Source organism: Chiloscyllium punctatum, chromosome 3 (genome assembly GCF_047496795.1).
Source record: "Chiloscyllium punctatum isolate Juve2018m chromosome 3, sChiPun1.3, whole genome shotgun sequence".
NCBI lineage: Eukaryota > Metazoa > Chordata > Chondrichthyes > Orectolobiformes > Hemiscylliidae > Chiloscyllium > Chiloscyllium punctatum.
In genome coordinates this window covers 147,002,771-147,029,495 of record NC_092741.1, presented here as the reverse complement: position 1 = coordinate 147,029,495, position 26,725 = coordinate 147,002,771, and the positions used below count along the sequence as shown (strand labels likewise).

Sequence of the window (26,725 nt, the reverse complement as noted above, 5' to 3'; positions counted from 1 at the left end):
TGCTTTAAGAACATCAAATATATATTAATTTTATTTACAGTTCTATTTCTTGAGATACACTCTGTTGACTATTTGCTAAGGCATTTAAAAAAAAATAGTGATGCTGGTATATCTGACAGGTTTACTTTAATTTCATTGCCAGCTGCTCAGTCCTCTTGGAATCCAAAATGACAGAATGCAGTGTAATACCAACACTAGTCTTGATTCTATGCGTAGTGACAACACAGTGATGATACTGGACAAATGGTCCAGAGGCATGAGTTCAAATCCCACCCTGGCAGCTGAGGAATTTCAATTCAGGTAATTAAACAAAACAGCTAAAAAGCAATTGTTAGCAATGCTGACCACAAAATTGCAGATTTACTGTTTTTAAAAAAAAATCTAGCTTTTCTCTGAAGTTAGAACATAGAACATAGACAAGTACAGCACAGAACAGGCCCTTTGGCCCACGATGTTGTGCCGAGATTTAATCCGAATGTAAAATAAAGTAACCTAACCTACACACCCCTCAACTCACTGCTCTCCGTGAGCATGTCCAGCAGTCACTTCAATATCCCCAATCTCTCTGCTTTTAGATCTGGGCTATCCTTTTCCATCACTATTTTAAAACGAATAGAATTACGGTTGCCGACCCCAAAGTGCTCCCCCACTGACACCACAGTCACCTGCCCTGTCTTATTTCCCAAGAGTAGGTCGATTTTGCACCTTCTCTAGTAGGTACATCCATATACTCAATCAGAAAATTGTCTTGTACGCTCTTAAGAAATTCCTCTCCATCTAAACCTTTAACACTAGGGCAGTCCCAGTCGATGTTTGGAAAGTTAAAATCCCCTACCATATCTACCCTATTATTCTTACAGATAGCTGAGATCTCCTTACAAGTTTGTTTCTCAATTTCCCTCTGACTATTAGGGGGTCTATACAACAATTCCAATGAGGTGATCATCCCTTTCTTATTTCTCAGTTCCACCCAAATAACTTCCCTGGATGTATTTCCAGGAATATCCTCCCTCAGCACAGCTGTAATGCTATCCCTTATCAAAAATGCCACTCCCCCTCTTCTCTTATCTCCCTTTCTATCCTTCCTGAAGCATTTGTATCCTGGAACATTAAGCTGCCAGTCCTGCCCATCCCTAAGCCATGTTTCTGTAATTGCTATGATATCCCAGTCCCATGTTCCTAACCATGCTCTGAGTTCATCTGCCTTCCCTGTTAGGCCCCTTGCATTGAAATAAATGCAGTTTAATTTATTAGTCCCACCTTGTCCCTGCGTTCCGTGACTGTTTGATTCACTTCTGTTCTCAACTGTACCAGTCTCAGATTGATCTCTTACCTCACTCTCACCCTGGGATCCCCCCCCCCCCATCTTACTGGTTTAAATCCTCCCGAGCAGTTCTATCAAATTTCCCTGCCAGGATATTAATCCCCTTGCAATTTTGGTGCAATCCGTCCTTCTTGTACAGGTCACTTCTACCCCAAAAGAGATTCCAATGATCCAAAAATGTGAATCCTTCTCCCATACACCAGCTCCTCAGCCATGCATTCATCTGCTCTATCCTCCTATTCCTGCCCTCACTAGCTCATAGCGCTGGGAGTAATCCAGATATTACTACTCTCGAGGATCTCCTTTTTATATTTCTACCTAACTCTCTATAATCTCCCTTCAGAGTCTCAACCTTTTCCCTTCCTATGTCTTTGGTTCCAATGTGGACAATGACCTCCTGCTGGCCCCTCTCCCCCGTGAGAACATTCTGCACCCTCTCTGAGACATCCTTGATCCTGGCACCAGGGAAACAACACACCATTCTGCTTTTTCTCTGCTGGCCACAGAAACGTCTGTCTGTACCTCGGACTACAGAATCCGCTAACACAATTGATCTCTTGGAAGCAGACATACCCCTCGTTGCATTAGAGCCAGTCTCAATACCAGAAACTTGGCTGTTCGTGCTACGTTCCCCTAAGAATCCATCACCCCCTACATTTTCCAAAACAGCATACCTGTTTGAAATGGGTATATCCACAAAAGACTCCTGCACTAGGTGCCTACCTCTCTTACCCTTCCTGGAGTTAACCCATCTATATGACTGTATCTGAGACTTTACCCCCTCCCTATAACTGCCATCCACCACATCCCCATTACCTCTAACACCCTTTCCAACCAATCCATTCGATCTGATAGGATTCACAACCAATGGCATTTATTGCAGATATAATCCTCAGTAACCCATAAACTCTCCCTAAATTCCTACATCTGACAAGAAGACTATATCACTCTACTGAAGGCCATTCAATCTACAGACCCAGAAAATAGCACTGACTTATTCCTCTACAAAACACTGCTCCAAGTTAAAGTCATACTTATAGCTTATATTTTAAGTTTAATTAAGAGACATAGCTCAATAAAACATACGATCAAAAAAGAACCCTCTCTACTCACTACTGCAGACTTATTTTAAGGCCACGCTTAAAACATCTACTTATCTGTTTCTGTGCTGTGACCCTTCCCAACAGGTTCCTCCAAGATTAGATGTGAATTTCAGTTTGTTAATTTTCCCAGATACACTCCGATGTTCAGCGATACATGAATTCTACAGCAAAGGCAGTAACTGCTAACTCTGTCAGTCAGCAATGTGGGTTTCTCTCTCTCTCTCTCTCTCCTGCACTGTCCTCACCGTGTGCTCCCTTCTCTCTCTCTCTCTCTCTCTCTCTGTGCCCTTCTCTCTCTCTCTCTCTCTCTCTCTCTCCTGCACTGTCTTCACCATGTGCTCCCTTCTCTCTCTCTCTCTCTCTCTCTCTGTGCCCTTCTCTCTCTCTCTCTCTCTCTCTCTCTCTCTCTCCTGCACTGTCTTCACCATGTGCTCCCTTCTCTCTCTCTCTCTCTCTCTCTCTCCTGCACTGTCTTCACCATGTGCTCCCTTCTCTCTCTCTCTCTCTCTCTCTCTCCTGCACTGTCTTCACCATGTGCTCCCTTCTCTCTCTCTCTCTCTCTCTCTCTCTCTCTCCTGCACTGTCTTCACCATGTGCTCCCTTCTCTCTCTCTCTCTCTCTCTGTGCCCTTCTCTCTCTCTCTCTCTCTCCTGCACTGTCTTCACCATGTGCTCCCTTCTCTCTCTCTCTCTCTCTCTCTCTCCTGCACTGTCTTCACCATGTGCTCCCTTCTCTCTCTCTCTCTCTCTCTCTCTCCTGCACTGTCTTCACCATGTGCTCCCTTCTCTCTCTCTCTAGGAAAAGGAATCTGCTGGCTTGTTTGTGACTCCAGCACAGTAATTGACTCTTAACTGTCTTCCAAAATAGCCTAACAAGTCACTCAATTTTATCAAAATACTGTGTGATTTCTGATAAGAATAAAATTGGGCAGATGGCTACCATCATCAACCAAGACACTGGATATGACAAATGCCTAACCAGCCTAGTCCTCCTGCTTAAGATTATGCACGTGAGCTAAAATTCTGCAATCCTGCCAGATGGAAAGCCCAGGACTCCATCTCATGGAATCACTAATGGCAGAATGTTCCACTGGCTCTAGTGGAACTAGTGATATGCAGCCAGGAGGAATGGCCCTGGGAGGAGACCTCAACATTAAATGTGGATCCCATGTAGTCTGACACCTAGCCAAACGTAGGCAAAGAAACCTGCTGATTACCATGTACTGCCCTTCAGCTGCTGAATTAGTACTGTTCCATGTTGAACACCACTGGGAAGAAGTAGTAAGTAGTTAGGGCACAGAATATTGGGATATTCAATATCCATTTTCTATCATGCTACATGGCATCACAATCAACTGAACTTGCCAAATCCTGAACGTTAAGTGCTTAAGGCAGGCGGTAGGTAAAAAACAAAATTTGAGGAGGCCCTTATTAACCACCTCCTCTCTAATCTACTTGTCAAATTTCTTTCATGTTGGTGGTACCACCATCATGCTGATTATGAATGGAATCAGCACAAACTGAGGCATCCATTAAGTGCTGTGGACTATCCACAGTATTCCATCACAATCTCAAACTTTATCACCTATTTTGTCCCTCACTTTACAACCATCATCAAGCCAATGCATTGTCTCTGGTTCAGTGAGGAGTATAGGAGATCATGTCAAGAGCCACACACCACCAGGTTATAGTCCAGCAGATTTATTTAAATCACAAGCTTTGGGAGTGCTGCTCCTTTGTCACGTGGAGTGACTTCACCTGACCGAAGGAGCAGTACTTCAAAAGCTTGTGATTTCAAATAAATCTGGTGTCATATGACTTCTGACCTTGTCCACCCAAGTCCAACACTGGCATCTCCACATAATGTCAAAAGCAGCATGGGAGTATTTAAAAATGAGGTGCCATTCTAGAGAGGATGCAATGCTGGATTACATGCAGACTTAACAGCTAAAATAATATACATTATAGCCAAGTGATTTTGCAAGCAATGGATAAGATTAAAGCTCTGCAGTACAGCTGCATCCAGTTGTGAATTATTGTGGGCAGTTAAACAAAATAGGAAGAACGGAGGGAGCCCAGCACAACAGCATAAAAGATGAGGCTGACACATTTGCAACTATCTTCAGTCAGAAGTACCAGGTAAATGATCCACCTTGTTATCTTCCTGAGATTGCCAACATCCGTCTTTAGCTAATTCAATTCACTTTAGCCAATTTAGATTTTACCAAGTAGCACTTGCTCATCAGTAAGGTAAAAACAATGATTGCAGATGCTGGAAACCAGATTCTGGATTAGTGGTGCTGGAAGAGCACAGCAGTTCAGGCAGCATCCAAGGAGCAGCGAAATCGACGTTTCGGGAAAAAGCCCTTCAGGGATAAAGGCAGTGAGACTGGCCTTTCTCATCAGTATCTTATTCACTGATGTTAAGTCTGGGTTCAGCACGGCCAATCTGCTTCATATTTTATTACATGTTTTTTCCAAAATTGGGTAAAAGAGACAAATGCTAGAGATGAGGTGAGAGTTGCTTCTATTGACATTTAAGGCAGTATTTGACCAAGTGTGAAATGAAGGAGCCCAAATAAAATTAAAGTCAAATGGAATTATGGATAACTCTCCAGTGATTGGAGTCATGTTTTGCACAAAGGACGTTCATCATCTATAAACGGAACTAGTTATTCTGGCCCAAAGGGTATGATGCAAGAATGTCTTGGGTAGTGTCCTCAGCCAAACTAGATTAAGTTTATTCTTTGATGACATCCCTCCCTTATTGGGTTAGAAATTGGGATTATTGTGCAGTGTTCAGTACAATTTACAAATCTTTCAATAATAGAGTACCACATGCAACAAACCAAGACGACTGTATGGCTGAGCTTGGTGTGTGGCAAGTCACAATCATACCGCACAAGTGCCAGGCAATGATGGTCACCAACAATATTTTCTGTCTATAAGGCACACTGCAAGAGCTAGACACTTTTGACTCTATATACCAAACCAGTGACCTCTAATGCTTAGAGCAAGGGCATCAGGTGCATGGAGACAGCACTAGCTTCTTGGGAGCATTTGGGGATGTTGGAATAAATGTTAATCTCAGTAGTAATGTCCATCCCACACGGAAAAATAAAAATGAAACTGTTTACACTTCCAAAAAATGGTTACACATACAAGTGATCTGTGTGTATGATCTGTAATGATGAGTGCGAATAGTATTAAGTATCACTCAGTACAATTTTTAAATTTCTGAATGAAAATTAAGTTTACCTAATGACAGTAAAAATGTGCTTGATTGTTTACTACAGCCTCAACACTCTTTGGTCAGTTGGAGATACCATGCTCTTATTAGATTGTGACATAATAAGAATGTCCTCACTTAAAGTCAGTGTGATTATTCCTGAAAATCACGCCTTTAAGTGAAAGGACATTTTTATTCCCAAGAAATCAGTTTTAGAACTAGAGTTGGGTTCCATAGAAACATTGCAGGCTGTGAAGTGGCTGGGTCAGGTCACAGTGTGGTCTGGGACCAGTTGGGGAAGGGATGCTCTGGACGTGGCCTCAAGTCTGAGGTCCAAGACTGGTCATTCCAACATTCTACTGATTAAGCCAGGTAAGATATTGGTGTCTTGTAATAAATGTTAATATGACTCTCACGGCACTCAATGGTGTTTCTAGCTCTAATTTAGCAATGTTACAGCAAAATAACACTAAAAGGGTAACATTAAATGCAGAAACCCTGGTACATTAGTACGCCTTCTGTGTGCCAGATTTTAAGGGATGCTTTTGGATGGTTTAAACCCAACCGGTAAGTCTGCAACCTTAGACCAGGAAAGGTTGTGTATAGGAAGGCAGAAAGGTAATTCAGTACTGAAGAATCGGGTTGGGTTAATTAACTGCTGTCAGTGTTTCTGGAAGTTGTGACAGACTTTGATAGCTGGAATTCAGCCAAATAAATGTTGCCTATTCAGCTTATATAATGCATTTCATCTAAGAGACTCCATTGTCATACCTGATATGAAATCAATGTTGCTGATGATCGGAAGGACTTTAGTATAAAGCCAGACCTTGCAGTGATAGAAGTGTCCAGCACACAAGGCCTAACAAACAGTCATTTTGGATGATGTGGAAAGGAAAAACTCATATGATATTGCACACAGCTTATGTTGTGCATAATCTACGAAGGACTTCCGTCTTTATCAGGTGATAGATGCAGTTAATACGTTGCGCAGAGAGAATAAATAACACAACTCGGCAAGTGGAAAAACTCCTTGTTAAAATGTAATTTTTCTCTCAATATAACCTGATGGTGAATTTGTAACTACTTTTTCTCCTCTCCACTCTTAAAATGCATTAGAACCATTTTCTGTCTGATTTTACCCACCATCTGTTGCGATATTTTGATAAATTGTGTACCCATGAAGAGTTTTTTTTATGATAAAGTTAATAGCTTGAAATAATAATCAATAGTTAATCTTCCCATGCACATTCACAATACTGAACTCGAATATTTCGTTATTTTAAATAGGACTCGTTTGAGCAGTATTAATCTTTATTCAACAAATAGAGAAGTAATTATTTTATATAGTTAATGAAGTTGACTAGTTATATAGTGAATGATAGCTTGCTTGCCAATGTTTACAGCATCAAAGGAAATGTCCAAACTTGGAGCTTTGTGGTGCATTGGTATTGTCCTAAATTTGACTCATGAGGCCCAAATTCAAGTCCATCTGCTCCAAAGGTCTCATTTTGACCTTAATCCAAGGTCGGTCCTTCACTCGAGCATTACTGGCCTCCGCTAAGGGTTGACCCCTTGATAACCTGCTTTACACAGAGATGATTGCGGTGAGACCTCTGATTTAAGTAGAGAATATATCTGGTCATCAAACCAAACTATATTATCACAAAAGCATCTGACCAACCCTTCTGCCTCTACTTTTTTTTAATCAACATTAGCTTATTTCTCAATCCTGTTAGATGAACAACTATGCACAGGATTTGAACTGTTCATCTGTGATGCAAATGTACTATAAACAGCACCATAGTACGCTTGTATTTAAATAGAACAGCTTTAATAACAGATCAACACTCAATACACTAAAAATAGGTGCCACACGGTGGCTCAGTGGTTAAAGACCCAGGTTCGATTCCGGCTCCAGGTGAGTGTCTTTGTGGAGTTTGAACATTCTCCCCGTGTCTGTGTGGGTTTCCTCTAGGTGCTCCGGTTTCTTCCCACAATCCAAAGATGTGCAAGTCATGTGAATTGACCATGCTAAATTGTCCATAATGTTAGGTGCATTAGTCAACAGTAAATGTAGGGGAATTGTTCTGGGTGGGTTACTCTTCGGAGGGTCGGTGTGGACTTGTTGGGCCAAATGGTCTGTTTCCACACTGTAGAGAATCTAATCTAATTTAATCTAATCAATGCCGTTTAAACGATTTGTGTCCCAGAAGTACATCAGTCTGAGGTATATATTGTTTCCATCTGTAATTTTATAGACTAGCTGCGAACAATTATAGCAAAATGAAAATCTAAAGCATGTACTACTGACCCAAATGTACCATTGTTTCCACATGAATATTGTGTGCTGCAGTACCAAATCTCCAATCTCCAATTTGTAACTAGACTATGATTCAGTGAAAAGCTTAAAGAAACCATTGACATGATAACAGGTGTATTATTGGGGGAAATTATTGACAAACTATTTTACCAATCAATGTCACAAACATTTAAATAAAGATAAAGAATTGCAGATGTTGGAACTCTGAAGCACAGAATACTGAAGAAACTCAGCAAGTTTGGCAGCATCTGTAGAGTGAAAAGCAGTGTTAATACTTCGAACCCAGTAACTCTTTACTGATTATGTCAGATGTGCTGAGTTTCTCCAGCAGTTTCTGTTCATGTTTCAGGAACATTTAGTTGTTGTTGTGGAGGAAAGAGAAGGTCCTGCTGTACTACATTGATTAAAAGAAAAACCAGCAGAGTCCAAACTGCTTATTAACCTCTGGGGAAATACATTCCTGATTGTTGACCATTTCTTGTAGAAAGAATTTGGCACTTGGAAGGAACTCCTATTGAGGTTGCACCTGGCCTGACCATCAGTTGGTATAGACAGCATGAGGTCAAGGGAATTATTCAGTGTAAACCTCTTGTCCATCTTCTGCAGTTACATTTGTACCCAAGTGTCATGAGGAAGGGAGCATGCAACAACTACTGGTATGCTTGAGGTCTTCTTCGCACACTTGGGACTGGAATGCATTATTGATTATCAGGACATGGTAAATTTTCTTCACATTTTATGTTCTTAACTTACTGATTTGTAACAGATCAAGTAGTGACATTTGTTACCTATTTGAAGTGATAAATACCTGTGATAAGTCAAAATGTGATAGTCTATAGAAAATTGTCCTGTTTAGTCGTATAATGAACATCTTATTTTTAATTCTAATTTAAAATATCTGTATTTGTATTTCTAGATTTTGATGCATTAAACCTTATCACCTGGCTGTGTGACAAAAAGCATTTTTCTCCAAAGTTGTTGCCAGGTAGGTGGAAGGCTTTTTTTGTATGACTTAATTTTCTAAGAACATTAGAACATGCCAATTTCCTTTTGAGTTACAGCTGTTAGCCAACGTGAATGTTACATGCATCTGCTCTGTGATTTATAGAGTACTCCATAGCCTGGACTGTCAGAAGCCTGTCTGGTATGCTTTGTACGTAATTAGAATTTCACTCCAATCCTGTGCTCACGGATGTATTTGGCATTTTTAACGGCAATGTCCTAGCCACCTGCTTACCCATTTGTGAACCTTGGCTATTAAGATGGAATTACTGTCTACAAAATAGTAGCTGAGTAAATGCTTGAGTCTCACCCAAAAAAACCCTTTTTTTTTGTTCCAAGCCTTTCCTCCCTTCAAATAGGAGTGATCCTATGTGGACACTTGCAATCTGTGATATGCAGTCAGTATTTCTTTTCTGAAATGCCTCCATATTTGTTCATACGTTTAAGAGCTTGTTTCATTCATATTTCTTTTAAAAGGGAGCTTGATTTTACTTTATAAATTGATATTTGCTAATTATAATGAGAATTTACAAAAAGTCTGTTTGCATGAACAATGATGTACGCAATAAATCTGTATAGTACAACTTCCCTGTTAGTTATAATGGTACTGCAGTGTTATACTGTGGGCAGCAATGCTGATATAAAAATCATGCGGTTCTGTAATCACAGAACATTTAAAAGTTGAACAATGCCTCTAATCTTCAATAACATCATTCTAATTCCTCATATGATTGAATACAACATTCACTTCAGCAAAGTGTGTCTTTTTTTGTTTCTGTGTATGGAAAGGTAAAGCCGTCAGTAGCTCAGTGGTTTGCACTGCAGCCTCACAGCGCTAGGGACCTGGGTTCAATTCCAGCCTCCGGTGACCGTCTGTATGGAGTTTGCATATTCTCCCCGTGTGTGGTGGATTTCCTCCGGGTGCTCTGGTTTCCTCCCACAATCCAAAGGTGTGTAGGCCAGGTGGATTGGTCTTGCTAAATTGTCAGTGGGAGATGGGTCTAGGTGGGTTGCTCTTCGGTCAGTTGGTGTGGACCTTTTGGGCCGAAGGGCCTGTAGGGAATCTAATCTAATCATCTGCATTATTTTGAAATTCTGATTGCAATACTGTGCTGCCACTCAAATGTGGAAAAACTTTATTTTAGAATGTCCAGCTCTAATTTGGGGTCCTATTAAAAGAAGGATACTTGAGCTCTGGAAATGGTCAAATGAAAATCCACTGAAATGGTTCAGAGAATAAGAGTTATACTTAAGTTTATCTCAAGTTTTTTTTACTGGAATGGGGAAAACCAGAAGAATTCTAATTGAGGATTTCAATGCAAACACCTTTTAAAGCGTAAATATGAAAATTCATTCCTCTGTTTGGCAACCACAATGAGAGAGCATGGATTCAGCACGTTCACAAGAAAACCATAGGGAAGTGTTGGAAGAAACATATAACTACAAATGGTTATTTGTAGGGAATTTATGATGTCATTCAGAGGGGAATTAACAAAGAAAGGGATAGGGATGAAAGACTAAGCAGAAGAATAACATTGGAATAGATTGTTCTAATTGAAGAATTATCACTGGTAAATGTACAGGGTGACAAATGAGTTTTATACATTTTTGTGTTGTATTAAATTTCATAGTTTCTAAGCTTTTTTTTTGCTTGGTTCTTTCTTCCTTGTTTTGTTTCTCATTTGATTCCTAAATGTATACATTTATTTTATCTTTTTTCTTCTTAACTGTATTGCCTTCCTTTTATGCTTTGCATACAGTCTGCAGATTTGTACTGTGGAACCCATGGTGGTAAAATGTTGGTTGAATCCAATTACAAAAGTCTTTCTCGGGCAATAAAATCTACAACACTTCAGATTTGATCAGTTGGCACCTTAGATTTCCCATTGTACATTTAACAGTACACATGCTCAAGGAAATATTTCAAAGAAAGCCTAGGCAGCTGGTCATGCCTGAGGATGAATAATAAATCTGCACACTTTAATGGTGAATGAGTGGTTTGGCACACCTGAAAAGGCTGATTATGTAAAAAATACAAAAAATACATGAAATATACTGTCAATTATTTCCACTTGTCTCCTTTGATGAACAACTTGTTGGGTATGAGAAATGCTGTGTGCGACTATTAGCAAGAAGCTATGATTCAGAATGTATCACTGGCAATATTGGCTGTACCCTTACCTGAGGTCCATGTGCACAAATTTCAAACAAATGTCTTGGTAGAATAATTAAGAGTATAAATGCAGGCTATTTTCTTTTATCTTTCCCTACTCTGAAACCATAAGTCTTGTTAAGAATTTTGTCTCTGAGCAGTACTTCTACCATGACTAATCTGTATGTCTCAACTGATTACGCAGCTAACCCTGTGAGCCACCTGGGGAGGTGCACACAACACTTGATTATACTTATCTATTTAAAACATGCAAAAATATGGCTCAAGGTAAAACAACTATCGTGTGGAACAATTCTACACATCAGTTCCAAAGTGGGTGGCACAGTGGCTAGCACTGCTGCCTCACAGTGCCAGAGACCCGGGTTCAGTTCCCGCCTCATGCAACTCTGTGTGGAATTTGCACACTCTTCCCTGTGTCTGCGTGGGTTTCCTCTGGATGCTCCAATTTCCTCCCACAATCCAAAAATATACAAGTTAGGTGGATTGGCTACACTAAATTGCCCACAGTGTTAGGTGAAGGGGTAATTGTAGGGGAATGGGTCTGGGTGGGTTGTGTTTGGGTGGGTTGATGTGGACTTGTTGGGCCGAAGTGCCTGTTTCCACACTGTAAGTAAGTAATCTAGTTTTAAAAAGCCACCTTTTTTGTACTTTCATAAATAAATGTGTTCTGAATAAATATTAGTGATTTCCTAGAAAGGTGTTGAAGTGTTTAAAATATTCCATAAATGAAGGCTGTTTTATATCTTGTTATAAGAGTATTTCTGTAAGTAAGAAAGATAATAGACTTGTTATATTTCTATGTAAATTTCTTATTCTTACAAGGAAAAGCTCAGCACCAAGACATTAAATTTGGTTAAGAAAAATTGGTGAGTAAATCTATACTGACCTCTGGTGGTTAGGTTGGATACTGCATTTGATGGGGCATATTGAATGTGAGTAACTGACTTACTAAGAAACTTGCATATGAAATTGGGTCTTTCTTATAAGGCAATAGTATTTAAGTGCATGATTTCTTACAACATGCTTATACAAATTCTTGTACATACGCTTGAGCAATTTATGCTTGAGGCTTTCCTCTACTCTTTTTTTATTTTTTAGCCCTTCTTATTTGCCCACCCATTCACCCCACTGCTACATACCAACTGAGGATAATTAGGTTATTGTTCAGCATTCTTTCACCACCATTGCACTGGTTAGCTGCCAGAAGGTACATAAGCAATCAAGGCATCTATCAAAATGCAGCAGCATTGCAGTAACTCATCAAAATAAATGCTGTGTATATTCCGCTGTTCAGTAACGTTGCGAATTTTATTTCACTGTGTTTGCTCATTATATTGTACATTTTTTTAAACGAGTGATAGGTTTAATTGATAACATAAGTATATTAATTGTTATTAATGCATGCTATTTGTTATCAGTCAACTTTAAGTCGAAAATGTAAACTTGTGTGGGACTTGAATCAGAGTAATGTTAAATTACAGAACCTATTTATGATGAGGCATCAACTTATGAAAATCTGAATAGGCTTAAATTACATTAGATTGTTGATATTAAGGTCAATTTTGCAAGGATTTTGTCAAAGTTTGTTCTTGATCTCTGATTTATAATTCTTTCACAAAATCATTTCTCAAACTAGTGGATAGATTCTCTATCTCTATTGTGTGGTCCGATTAGAATCGCAACCTTAAGGTTTTGTACTTGCTATTAGAGGGTAACAGACTGAGTAAATTATAATAATTTGCGTTCTGATGGTGTCATAAATTTTGAGGGCCAATTGTGAAGATCATCCAAATTCGAATTTGGATATGTGCCCTAAATTTATTTAGAAGTGTCTATTTTTAGTATAATAGTTATCATGTTGTTATTGTGCTGCAGATTATTATTCAATATTAAAGGTATTTTGTTGCCATTTTTAAAAAGTTATTTGACGTGACATTAAATAAATATTGACTGCTTTTATTATGTAAACCTGAAAGTATTTTAGATTTGCAATTGTTATTTTTATCTAGATTGTACAATAAGATGCAAAAATGTTTAAGATACACTCTTGTAAGATTCCTCGTTATCAGTGACAGCGATACAGAACAATAAAGGCTCATAGTTTCAGTTAAAATGTGCATCTGCCATGCATTTTGCAATTGTTCTTAGTCAGTCAAGCCCTGACATAAAGCTTAACCCAATCAATGTTGCAGCTGTGAATGCTACGGAGGCCCTCCAGTTTCAGAGAAGAAAAGGCAGTCAGGTCAGATTTAGTGCCTGGTGGCCTCTTGCTTATTGTTTATTTCTTAAGAGGTCTGATAATAAACTTCCACCTTGTATCTGGCAAATTGGAAGTTAGCACAACTATTTTCCTGTAAGAATGAAAGAGAACCATTGACTGACTTTTTTGGCTTTTTTCTCTTTTTAGTGCAGAAATAAATTATCTGTTTTTAAGGCTCAAATCAATTTGCTTTATCTAAAGTATACAAATGAAATATGTCAAACATTTAGATTTCTCCAGAGAATCTGATTTCTTGTCAGGTAGTACTGCAAAATGATAGGTGATAAACTTAAAAGAACATGTTGTTTTCAAACCATTGAAGGTATACTATGTGCTACAAATTTGCTTGGAATGTATCAAATCTACAGCGTCTTCCCTGCAGGTAGTTTTGCTGTTTGTGGCTTTCACCTTAAGATTAATGATATGATGGTTTCAATCAAGAGAAATTTATCTAATGTGGACAAATCGTGAAAATACTTCTGGTGATGATCAAAGCAATTTCCCAAATTTCTGCTGAGGCTCTATATTTTTGTTGTATTATGCGCATTCTTCTTGAATTATAGTGTGCTGCAAGATGCAGAATATTTTTAAAAATGGATCAGTCATTTGGAACAGTGACCAGAGCACATCAATTCTAAGAAAGCATGTGATTGCATTCTTGTGCCTGGTAAGAACCCCTGTAATGTTAATGGATGAAAAGTTTTTACTGTTCAGTTTATGACTGACTGACTAAAATATTAAATGATGTTCTGTCAGTTTTGATTTCGGAAGATTCGAGAAACCAAAACAAAAATTGCTGAAGAAACTCAGTTGGTCCTGCAGCATCTGTGGAGAGAAAGCAGAGTTAATGTTTTGTCCAGTCACCCTTCTTCAAACTGATATTAGCTATGAAAGGACGATATCTATGCTGATAATAGGAGATGAGTGTTCAAGGTGTGAATGGATGGGTGGAGACAGAGCTCAGAGAGAGACAAAGAAAGTTTGACAAACAAAGTGATGGTTGATAAGCCAGGGAAGAAGAAAAGCTGATACAAGGGACAGTGAGTAGGTGAAAAATGGGCTGGCTGAACAGTAAAGAAGATTCAAGGTCTCCGTTCTGACAGTAGAATACTTTCTCCTGGGGAGATAATCACCTTAGTTTAGGGAATCACTCCCATTAACTGAAATGTTTTAAACTAAAGCTTCAAAGCCAGGAGAGCTTGGATAGAAATCTTCAAGTTAGTAAAACTAAAAATGTTGGATGTAGGTTTGCTCGCTGAGCTGAAATGTTTCTTTCCAGATGTTTTGTTACCTTGCGAGGTAACATCTTCAGTGGACCTCGTGTGAAGCAATGCTGAAAATTCCTGCTTTCTATTTATATGTTTGGGTTTCTTTGGGTTGGTAATGTCATTTCCTGTGGTGATATTTCCTGTTGTGAAGTCCCTTCCTGTTCCTTTTCTCAGACGGTGGTAGATGGAGTCTAATGGAGTTTGTTGATAGAGTTCCGGTTGGAATGCCATCCTTCTAGGAATTCTCATGCGTGTCTTTGTTTGGCTTGTCCTAGAATGGATGTGTTGTCCCAGTCCAAGTGGTGTCCTTCCTCATCTGTATGTGAGGATAATAGTGAGAGAGGGTCATGTCTTTTTGTGGCTAGTTGGTGTTCATGTATGCTGGTGGCTAGTTTTCTGCCTGTTTGTCCAATGTTGTTTGTTAAAGTCCTTGCACGGTATTTTGTAAATGCTGTTACTTTTGCTCATTGTCTGTATAGGATCTTTCAAGTTCATTAGCTGCTGCTTTAGCTGCTTTTCTGAACTTTCAAGTTTCACAACATCTTTCAGATAGGAAGGAGACCAGAATTGCATGCAATATTCCAACAGTGGCCAAACCAATGTCCTGTACAGCCACAACATGACCTCCCAACTCCTGTACTCCACACTCTGACCAATAAAGAAAAGCATACCAAATGCCGCCTTCACTATCCTATCAACCTGCGACTCCACTTTCAATGAGCTATGAACCTGCACTCCAAGGTCTCTTTGTTCAGCAGCACTCCCTAGGACCTTACCATGAAGTGTATAGGTCCTGCTCAGATTTGCTTTCCCAAAACACAGCACCTGTCATTTATCTAAATTAAACTCCATCTGCCACTTCAGTCCATTGGCCCATCTGGTCAAGATCCTGTTGTAATCTGAGGTAACCCTCTTCGCTGTCCACTACACCTCCAATTTTGGTGTCATCAGCAAACTTACTAACTATACCTCTTATGCTCAAGTCATAAATGACAAAAAGTAGAGGGCCCAGCACCGATCCTTGTGGCACTCCACTGGTCACAGGCCTCCAGTCTGAAAAACAACCCTCCACCACTACCCTCTGTCTTCTACCTTTGAGCCTGTTCTGTGTCCAAATGGCTAGTTCTCCTTGTATTCCGTGAGATCTAACCTTGCTAACCAGTCTCCCATAGGGAACCTTGTCGAATGCCTTACTGAAGTCCATATAGATCACATCTACCACTCTGCCCTCATCAATCCTCTTTGTTACTTCAAAAACCTCAATCAAGTTCATGAGACATGATTTCCCACGCACAAAGCCATGTTGCCTATCCCTAATCAGTCCTTGCTTTTCCAAATACATGTATATCCTGTCCCTCAGGATTCCCACCGCCGACATTAGGCTCATTGATCTATAATTCCCTGGCTTGCCCTTAGTACTCTTAAACAGTGGCACCACGTTTGCCAACCTTCAGTCTTCTGGCACCTCACCTGTGACTATCGATGATACAAATATCTCAGCAAGAGACCCAACAATCACTTCCCTAGCTTCCCACAGAGTTCTAGGGTACACCTGATCAGGTCCTGGGGATTTATTCATCTTTATGCATTTCAAGACATCCAACACTTCCTCCTCTGTAACATGGAATTTTGCAAGGTGTCACCATCTATTTCCCTACTTTCTATATCTTCCATATCCGTTTCCACAGTAAATACTGATGCAAAACACTCGTTTAGTATCTCCCCCATTTTCTGCGCCTCCACTCAAAGGCTGCCTTGCTGATCTTTGAGGGGCCCTATTCTCTCCTTAGTTATCCTTTTGTCCTTAATGTATTTGTAAAAACCCTTTGGATTCTCCTTAACTCTATTTGCCAAAGCTATTTCATGTCTCCTTTTTGCCTTCCTGATTTCCCTGTTGAGTATACTCCCATTGCCTTTATAGTCTTCTAAGGATTCACTCGATATCTCCTGTCTATACCTTACTTCCTTCTTTTTCTGAACCAAACTCTCAATTTCTTTAGTCATCCAGCATTCCATATACCTAACAGCCTTTCCTTTCATCCTAACAGGAATATACTTTCTCTGGATTCTCGTTATCTCATTTCTGAAGGCTTCCCATTTTCCAGCCGTCTGTTTACCTCCCGAGCAGCTCTAACAAATTTCCCTGCCAGTATATTAGTCCCCTTCCAATTTGGGTGCAAACTGTCCTTCTTGTACAGGTCACTTCTTCTACCCCAAAAGAGATTCCAATGGTCCAAAAATGTGAATCCTTCTCCCATACACCAGCGGGGAGGAAGCTGTTCTTCTTTTGACAGGAACAGAAATGAATGTGTCCACCAATTTGGCAGAAGAGCAAGTTATGAATTATGGAACTGTTTGAAAAAGACATTCTCTATGCTTATGAGCTTGACCATTTCATAAAATTTATGAGCTGAAGATAAAACTCTGTTTTAAGAAATGGGAATAGAGGTTTTGATTAATGAATTTAGAGAACAAATACTTAAAAATGTGAGGGAAATCATCGATTATATAAGAATTCAGAATCTTGAGTCTTAGTTAAATGAGTGTCATTTATCAAACATCAGAGAGATCACAGCTCTGGGAGATACCTACGATATCTAACACAGACAGTTACATATGGAGGAATGGTCATATGGGCATCCATAAGGAAATTGGAGCCTTAGAATTTTTCAGGATTAGGAAAGTATTAGTTTAGCAGAGCAAACAGAAGGATGCCGAAGTAATGTAGGAGAAATGCTAAAACATAAACGAGACACACAGAACAATATGCTTCACTTATAATACGGTGCATATGTTACTGTGAATTGAAACACCTAGACCAGTTTCAGCAGTATAAATGGCATCAAGAAAGGAAATGGATATTAAAGCTGTTGCTGTAAGAAGAGAACATGTTTCCTTAGATTGTATTATAAAGGGAGAGATGACTCAGTACAGAAATCTTCTTTCCTAACTCTTGATGAAGAGAATCAGGCCATTGGATGTTCTGAATATTTTATCTCAAAGGAAGAGATGTTTCCTTAAGCTTCAAATCAAGAAGGTAAACTAATTAACATATTGCAAAATACTGGAGCAAAGTAGTCCTTAATACAGGTTAATTGATACAGTTTGTTATACAGAAGAGGTAATGAAGAAGAAAATATGCTTTAAAGGTATGGTGATGACAAACTGGTCCCACTATATACCATGCGTTAAAGCATGACTTAGTAAATGGAGAAGTCATGCAACAGATCCCAATAAAGAAATTGATATTATCTTTAGGTTGATTCAAAAATACGGGCTTCACCAAGATTGGTCGAACAGCCATTAAAAATAAAAGAAAGTGAAATATGGATCTGAGGTAAGCAAGCCACTTAAGTTGATTAAAAACATTAGATGATTTTATCAAAAGAATTAGACAAGCGTGGTTCATCACAAAGATTGCCTTTCCAGAAGAATATTGCCAAGCTTCATGAAAATGATACAGCCAAAGCTTTTGTAGCACTGGATGGACCTTATTGATGCAAAGTCATGTTGTTTGGAATGGAAACTGAGCTTTCCAACGATTCACCAAGAAAGTCACTGAGGGATTACTTAACTGGATTGTTTACATTTGTTGGTAATGTTAAGTGAATTCCTGAAAGAACACTTACACCAGCTGAATGACTTGTTTGATCGTTACCTGGCACAAAGTGAATTTGCCAAAGTGCAATTGACTTATTTGGGTAGCAGTGTGGAAGAAGTCAAGTCGCAGAGTGAAGTGAGATTTTCCTGTGCCTAAGACAAAATGTGAAATTTTGGCATGAATATATTTTATCAGACGTTCAGTCCATGTTTTGAACTTATTTTGGCTCCTTGACAAAATTTCAAAGGACAAAAGAATGTCATAATGCTTTTGACAGCTTTAAAGCTGTAGTGAAATTGACACCAGTTATACAACATTAGGTTTGCAGATGACACCAAAATTGGATGTATGGTGGTCAGCAAAGAACATTACCTTAGAGTACAACGGGACCTTGATCAGATAGGCCAATGGGCTGGGAGTGGCAGATGAAGTTTAATTTAGATAAATGCGAGGTGCTGCATTTTGGAAAGACAAATCAGAGCAGGACTTACACACTTAATGGTAAGGTCTGAGGGAGACCTTGGAGTGCAGGTTGAAAGTAGAGTCACAGGTAGGTAGAGTAGTGAAACATTTGGTATGCTTTCTTTTATTGGTCAGAGCTTTGAGTATAGGAGTTGGAAGGTCATTTTGCAGCTGTACAGGATGCTAGTTAGGCTGCATTTGGTATATTCCATACAGTTCTAGGCTCCTTCCTATAAGGAGGATGTTGTGAAACTTGAAAAGGTTCAGAAAAGATTTACAAGGATGCTGCCAGGGTTGGACGATTTGAGCTATAGGGAGAGGCTGAATAGGCTGGGGCTGATTTCCCTGGAGCATCGGAGGCTGAGGGTGACATTATAGAGGTTTATAAAATCATGAGGGCCATGGATAGGATAAATAGACAAGGTCTTTTTCCCCAGGAGTGGGGGGAATCCAGAACTAGAGGGCAAAGGTTTAGGGTGAGAGGGTAAAGATTTAAAAGGGACCTAAGGGGCAACATTTTCATGCAGAGGGTGGTATGTATATAAAAGGAGCTGCCAGAGGAAGTGGTGGAAGCTGGTACAATTGCAACATTTAAAAGGCATTTGGGTGGGTATATGAGTAGGAAGGGCTTAGAGGGATATGGGCCAAGTGCTGGCAAATGAGACTAGATTAGGTTAAGATATCTGGTTGGCATGGACGGCCAGTGACATTGGTGTGGGTGCTATTTTACTACAAGTCAATACTGTTGGACAGTAGTTATTTTAAATAAAAAATAAATTTGTATTGAATAGACATATTCAATGCAGAAAGACCCATTGAACATTTACAAAAGGTTGAAATTTACCATGATCAAAATGGGCTTTCTGTAAGACATCATTATGGAAGTCTGTGTGATGTAAGCATAAAATTACTGTCAATATAATAGAAATGGTTATAAGAATTTTTGTTAGAAAGTAGAAATGCCTATTAATGATACCTTTCCCCTTTCTTTGCGTCAAAATGTCTTGAAAATTGGATAAAATATATATGGTATATTTTGGGGTTTAAATTGCCAAGAGAGGCAAATGGATGTGGGTCAGTTCTATGGAGGCAGTTAGAAAACCATTTGGAACAGTGATCTAAGTGCATTAGTTCCAATGAAGCATGTGACTGCAATGAAGTGCCTCGGAGAATTCCCATAGTGTGAATGGAGAAAATGTTTTGTCCTGTTGAATTTAAGACAGCGTAGCACTTTAAACAATTAGTTTAGTTTTGACTTCAGAACAGAAGGTTCAAGGTCTGAGTTCAGGACCTTAGCAGGAGAATCAAGTCAGTTCTGGGGAATCAGTCACCTTTATCTTATGTGTTTTAGTGTGAGTCTTTCAAGCGAGAAACCTGAAAAGTTTGGGCAGTCAGAATTGTAAGTTGTTTCCAGCAGACTTGAAAACTGGTCATAAAATTATCTTTGGAGCAGAAATTGGGTGGAGTAATTGAAGTAAAAATTTAGAGCTGAAGTAGGAGTGAACTTGCTCTGGAATCGAACATCTGTGGTCAGCATGGACCAGTTTGGGCCAAAGGGCCTGTCTCTGTGTTGTAGGACTCTCTGACTCTATAAAAGAATAGCATTGGGGAAACGGTTTGAAACTTTGTTACAATGCTTGTGTAAAGATCTTTGTATTTGTCTTCCGTATAGATATGTATATTTATATATTTTTTTGTTGTGTTAAAGAACATCTGAAGCCTCGTGAATATGTTTCAGTGACTAACCACCACATGAACCAATTGCAAACTGAACCAACAGCTGAAGAGCCTAACTTGCCCTGATCTTTTTGTCACTTGGATTTTTATAGTAATTTAATTTAAAGTGCTCAGGATTTACTTGATTAACCTGTACATTTCATCGTAACATCAACGTCATCTATTTTGCTGAGAACTGATTCATGTCAATGGCATAGAAACAGATGCTGGATGTATTTGGAATATAGCATGTACAGACTATGCTGATTTTCAGCTGAGGGAACAGTAACATTCTATTAATAAGGAAGAATGGCCTGTACACTGTAAGTGTACATGTTAAAGCAAGTAAGTTTTCATATATAGGATATCTGCTTGAAGACTGGGTTCAAAATATCGGTGCAATAAGTCCCAATTGGAAGGCCAATGCTATGGTACTGTGACAGGAGGATCTAAGTGAAAGAGTGATCAAGAGCAGGAAGTTATTGGGGTTGGCAGATGAGAAAGTATAAGCAACCTGATTAGAACCACTGACTGCCTACCTCCTAGCAATGTACTTATAGCACTTAGCCACTAACATGAACTGCTTGGGCAGGGATCTGGTAAACACAGTCCAAGTTGCTTCCTGCAGAGGGAAAAAAAAACTCAGGATACTAGCAAGTTGCTGAAAGCCTTTTGGAAGCAGCACAAAGAGCAGCACTGGTTGTGATCTCAAATCAGTTATTGGTCTTTAATTGGCCCTAAAGGATCTGTGAAAGGAAAATTAGAGGAAATCCAAAGGTCATGCTCCTTCCTTCAAACTTTTATTTAAATTAATTGTGTTACTTTCATATAGCCTGTCCAGGGTCTGTAATTATGTGCTATATTCAAAAGGAAACTGCTATTTTTCTTGCTGTGATTACTGAGAGCCACTGCTGTCAAACTGAATTTGGTCAAGAGTTTATCCTATCATTTTCTTTTCTTATTCTATCATTTTCTGTTTTGAAGTTATTAAGCTTTTATTTTATAAAATCAGCAGTTACGTCATTTGTAACTCCTCTTCCTACCACCTTTGCAACCCCTATCCCCAAAACACTTACACCATCTGCAGCTTCGTTTTAGTTCCTGTTATTATTGCTGTGAATGAGTTCACTTCTTTTTTTCTTCTACCTCCTTTACTGTTCAATCATCCATAACATGTTATTCTGTTTATCACAATACAGCTGGATATTTTGTGCATGCAGATCCAGAAATCTTTTGTTTATTCAATAAACTACCTGACTGGAAGCAAGTATTGAATAGTGTGGGGATGGCTTACTCTGACTACTATTTAGTTCAAAGTATTCAACTGAAAAAATACCAAAACTCATCAGTTCTTTGAGAATATTGGTCTAAACTAAATATTTTTCAGAGCTGCCAGTATAATCTTGTACAGTCGTTACAAAAAATGTTGTATTTTCCATTAGTATCACAATGATGTAACCAAAATGCAGTTTAACATTTTGAAAGTGTTGATTTGATTTTATTACTAACTAAAATATTTTTAAAAAGTAAAGATAACAAAGAACATGTTGTCAAATGGACATACGATAGGATCTCAGCCTTTGAAGGAGGCATGTTTTTAAGGGAGCCTCATATTAAGGGAAACTGAACCTCAATACCAGCTTTGTATTCTGAAGTCCTATGTTGTAACAGCTTTGCAACAGAGTATTTAACTGATTGTAAAGGGTTTATGACATTTGATGGACAGGTAAGCTGCTGTAAATATGTATTTTCTGAAACCTTCTTCACATGCAATATATGAATTTTGCAATTCCTATACAAGGAGCCTATATTTAACATTGGCACACTCAACACTGTTTTTCTTTAGCATTACAATATTGGGAGCTAAAATCTTATTTAGCATCATGTGATTTATTTAACATGCCATTTGGTGTGACTTCCTACTCTCAGACTTGGGTTCAGTCCGAGTGACCAGCCTTTAACTTGCGAATTCTTGCTGCATTGCTGTGAGAGGTCCGAACCAGAGATACATTGCTCATCAGGCTCCAAACAAGTGGCCACACTGGAACCCATACCCACAGTAATTCCCCAAGAGGAAACCGTGCCCCCTTCCCCCTCACCCCCCATCCCCTTGGAGATCACCATTACTCAAAGGGGAGCTGCCCCTCCTGGCCAACTGCAAGACCTTGCCTACAGATTGCTGGCCGTGAAAAAGTTCAGCAACTTCCCAGTCCCTTGTCTCAACCTGATAGACAAATTACAGGAGACTCTAGTCTGAAGCTAGTTAGAACAATGGAGATGATCCACCAAACTCCACTGGACGAAAGTAGCCAAAATCCTCTGCCACATAGGATGGACGAAACCCAGCAGGTCCATTGTGCTATCTCACTGGTGCAGGGAAGCCCAGGGAGAGAGAGAAGGAACAAACAGCTAGTTAGCAGATGAATGAAGGAATTCTGGATTAGTGGTGCTGGAAGAGCACAGCTGTTTAGGCAGCATCCAAGGAGAAGTGAAATCGCCGTTTCTGGCAAAAGCTCTTCATCAGGAATAAAGGCAGTGAGCCTGAAGTGTGGAGAGATAAGCTAGAGGAGGGTGGGGGTGGGGAGAAAGTAGCATAGAGTACAATGGGTGAGTGGGGGAGGGGATGAAGGTGATAGGTCAGGGAGGAGAGGGTGGAGTGGATAGGTGGAAAAGGAGATAGGCAGGTAGGACAAGTCTGGACAAGTCATGGGGACAGTGCTGAGCTGGAAGTTTGGAACTAGGGTAAGGTTGGGATTGGAGCAGAGGGATTGGAGGGCTGTGCGTTGTGAGGGTGAGAGGTTGGAGTGGGGGAGGGGGGGTAGACAGGTTGAGGCGGTTAATGTTCCGGCGGCAGTTGGAAATGAAGAGGTCGGGGGCAAGTAATAGTTTTACAAACCCACCGACTCCCACAGCTACCTGGATTATACCTCTTCCCACCCTACCTCTTGCAAAAATGCCATCCCGTATTCCCAATTCCTCCGCCTCCGCCGTATCTGCTCCCAGGAGGACCAGTTCCACCACAGAACACACCAGATGGCCGCCTTCTTTAGAGACTGCAATTTCCCTTCCCACGTGATTAAAGATGCCCTCCAATGCATCTCGTCCACATCCCGCACCGCCGCCCTCAGACCCCACCCCTCCAACAAGGACAGAATCCCCCTGGTGCTCTCCTTCCACCCTATCAACCTTTGCATAAACCAAATCATCCGCCAACATTTCTGCCACCTCCAAAAAGATCCCACCACCAGGGATATATTTCCCTCCCCACCCCTTTCCGTCTTCTGCAAAGACCGTTCCCTCCATGACTACCTGGTCAGGTCCACACCCCCCTACAACCCACCTTCCCATCCTGGCACTTTCCCCTGCCACAGCAGGAATTGTAAAACCTGCGCCCACACCTCCTCCCTCACCTCTATCCAAGGCCCTAAAGGAGCCTTCCACATCCATCAAAGTTTTACTTGCACATCCACTAATATCATTTATTGTATCTGTTGCTCCCGATGCGGTCTCCTCTACATTGGGGAGACTGGGCGCCTCCTAGCAGAGCGCTTTAGGGAACATCTCCGAGACACCCGCACTAATCAACCACACCACCCCGTGACCCAACATTTCAACTCCCCTTCCCACTCTGCCGAGGATATGGAGGTCCTGGGCCTCCTTCACCGCCGCTCCCTCACCATCTCGGAACACTTCAACCCCAGGGCATCAATGTGGACTTCAACAGTTTCCTCATTTTCCCCTTCCCCCACCTCACCCTAGTTCCAAACTTCCAGCTCAGTAACTGTCCCCAGGACTTGTCCAGACTTGTCCTATCTGCCTATCTTCTTTTCCACCTTTCCACTCCACCCTCTCCTCCTTGACCTATCATCTTCATCTCCTCCCCCACTCACCCATTGTACTCTATGCTACTTTCTCCCCACCCCCACCCTCCTCTAGCTTATCTCTCCACGTTTCAGGCTCACTGCCTTTATTCCTGATGAAGGGCTTTTTGCCTGAAACGTCGATTTCGCTGCTCCTTGGATGCTGCCTGAACTGCTGTGCTCTTCCAGCACCACTAATCCAGAATCTGGTTTCCAGCATCTGTAGTCATTGTTTTTACCTAGATGAATGAAGGAAGTCAGGGCTCTGTAAACTGCCAAGAGGAGCAGCAGATCTGAGTGCACTGGAAGCAGCAGTGACCTGCAAGAATGGACACTATAGATTCCCAAAAAGATATTGCCAGGCAGTGGCCAAGGCATGGTCAGTAACAAGCCATGGCCATAGAAGGTCGTCCAGAGCTTTTTGAACGAAAGCTTCCATGGATAGCAGCATCTAGGCTGCACTCTTAAGAGTCCATACGAGGAGCTTCTGTAAGTAGAATATTACATTTCTCCTCTTTATTTTTAGATTTTATATATAGTCAGTTTGTTTACCAACGTATGAATTTAGTCATTTAAAGGACTGCCTTTCTGCAGGTAGGGTACAGATATCAGTAGATCCTTCTCTGATAAGGAACACTTCATGGAGGCTAACTCCAATTTTAACATTGATTCCTGCAGAACAGCCTCAGTGGGCCAAGTTGCCTACCTCCGCTCCTATGGCTTAATGTCTTATGGAAATGATGCTTCACTTAAAGCATTAACAGGATTAATAGGAATTCAGCCACAACTTTAAATGAGCATTTTTTGTGTTCTCTCCTTTTTTCAGATTAAAAATTGCTAACATTTGCATGAATATGGCAAAATAGTTGACTAATAGTCTTCGCTAAAACTCTAAATTAAGAGGCAGTTTGTATGTTTCCTCTTTGCTCATAATTAAGAAGATTGAGTTAATGGAGCTTCGTGCTGTGGTGATCTGCAGTGAGCATTCATAAAGGTGTAATTATTTTTGTGTAAAATTATGACTGAATGGAAATTTCATTTGCCTATGTATATGTTTTATGGATTTGTGCTGTGTTTGATTTAAGTAGAATAAGAGTCCCATGCAACTGAGAATTATATATGTAGTTCCCTGAAACTGTGGTGCCATAGATGGAGGCCATACATCCAAAATATCTGAAATTATATAAAACAGCACAACACTTTGGCTGTTTGCAATATGCAGGTACTGATTATACTCAACTAATTTGTGTTTGCAAAACTCAGATGCAATTTCTAATTTTAGTTGTGTTTCTGTGATTGGGTTGCACTTGCTGAAAAATTCAAAGTATGCTAAGAATTAGACTAACAGTCAATTTAGGATTATCAAATGAGTTCACATGCTCATAGCCCATGCAGATCTAGCTCAGTAGACTCAGTAAAAGCTACATGTATTCAAATTAAGCACAAGCATAGAGGACAGTCACTTCCTAGTGCTTTCTCCAGCAGTGCATCAACCAATCAAATTCAGCTTCCCCACCAATCAACATCCTTTTTCTCAGATAGTCGAGATTATCTCCATTTTAAATTTTACATTACCTGATGAGTGCACAATGAAAACCTTTGACAGCATGTTCCTTTTTCCAGCAATACTCAAGCTCTGTGCTTTTCAAGTAACTATTAAATCCAAAGACTTCACTAGTCTACAAAAGGTATTTTTAATTATGGGGCCAAGAATTGCATAATATATTTTGTTATTATTTCCATCCAGTAAGGAGATCCACAGTAATTAGGAGCTGTGGTTTTTGAAGCTTCATATGTGAAGGATTCTCTACAATAGTTTGCATGCTCCTAAGGAAGTTTTGTAAAAATATGTTGGCTATATACTATAAAAATGGCAGGAAACATTTTGGTACAGAATAACCGAAGTAACACACAGATTAATCACTAATGTACTTAAATGAGAATTCTTGCAAGGTTGTCTTCATCCCAAGAACAAACTGTTAATGAGTTTTTATGGATTCTTATGTCAGAGGCAGAAATTGGGAAAAGGCACTAGACCCATATTCCCTTGCTTCTGTTTTGAGACTGCCAAGAATTTGGATTTTCCTGTGGTTCAGGCCCAAAAAGGCTTGGAGATTGAAAGACCGGCTCAAGATGAATACGGAGGCTGGTGGAGTTCAGAGAAGGCAAACTAAAAGCCTCAGCCTGGTGATTGCAATACAATCTGTAGCTTCTCTGTGCATAGTTGAACGTCCCCTGACCAATTTAGCCCCTCTGTCACAGACTACCCTCTTTACCTCTGCACTTTCTCAGCTTCCTCACTCATCACTTTCTTCACCACTTTACCCATTATATAGTTTACAAACAGGACTCGCAATTCCTATTGTAATCGTTGGTACATTGAATGGTCTTTAAAATTCCCCAAGTAA

At 40.0% G+C, this 26,725-nt stretch overlaps 1 protein-coding gene across 9 annotated transcripts in view; it reads left to right on the top strand.

Annotated features, from left to right (window-relative positions):
- LOC140466330 (CYFIP-related Rac1 interactor A) overlaps positions 1–26,725 on the top strand; it is a 214,683-nt gene that overhangs the window by 114,305 nt on the left and 73,653 nt on the right. For 8 of the 9 annotated variants that reach the window (XM_072561964.1, XM_072561968.1, XM_072561963.1 and 5 more), the window contains one exon: positions 8,892–8,960. The exons of the other annotated variant lie outside the window; for it this stretch is intronic. The gene's annotated coding sequence lies outside the window, so the exon portion shown is untranslated. The remainder of the gene's footprint in view (positions 1–8,891; positions 8,961–26,725) is intronic. 9 annotated transcript variants of the gene reach the window in all.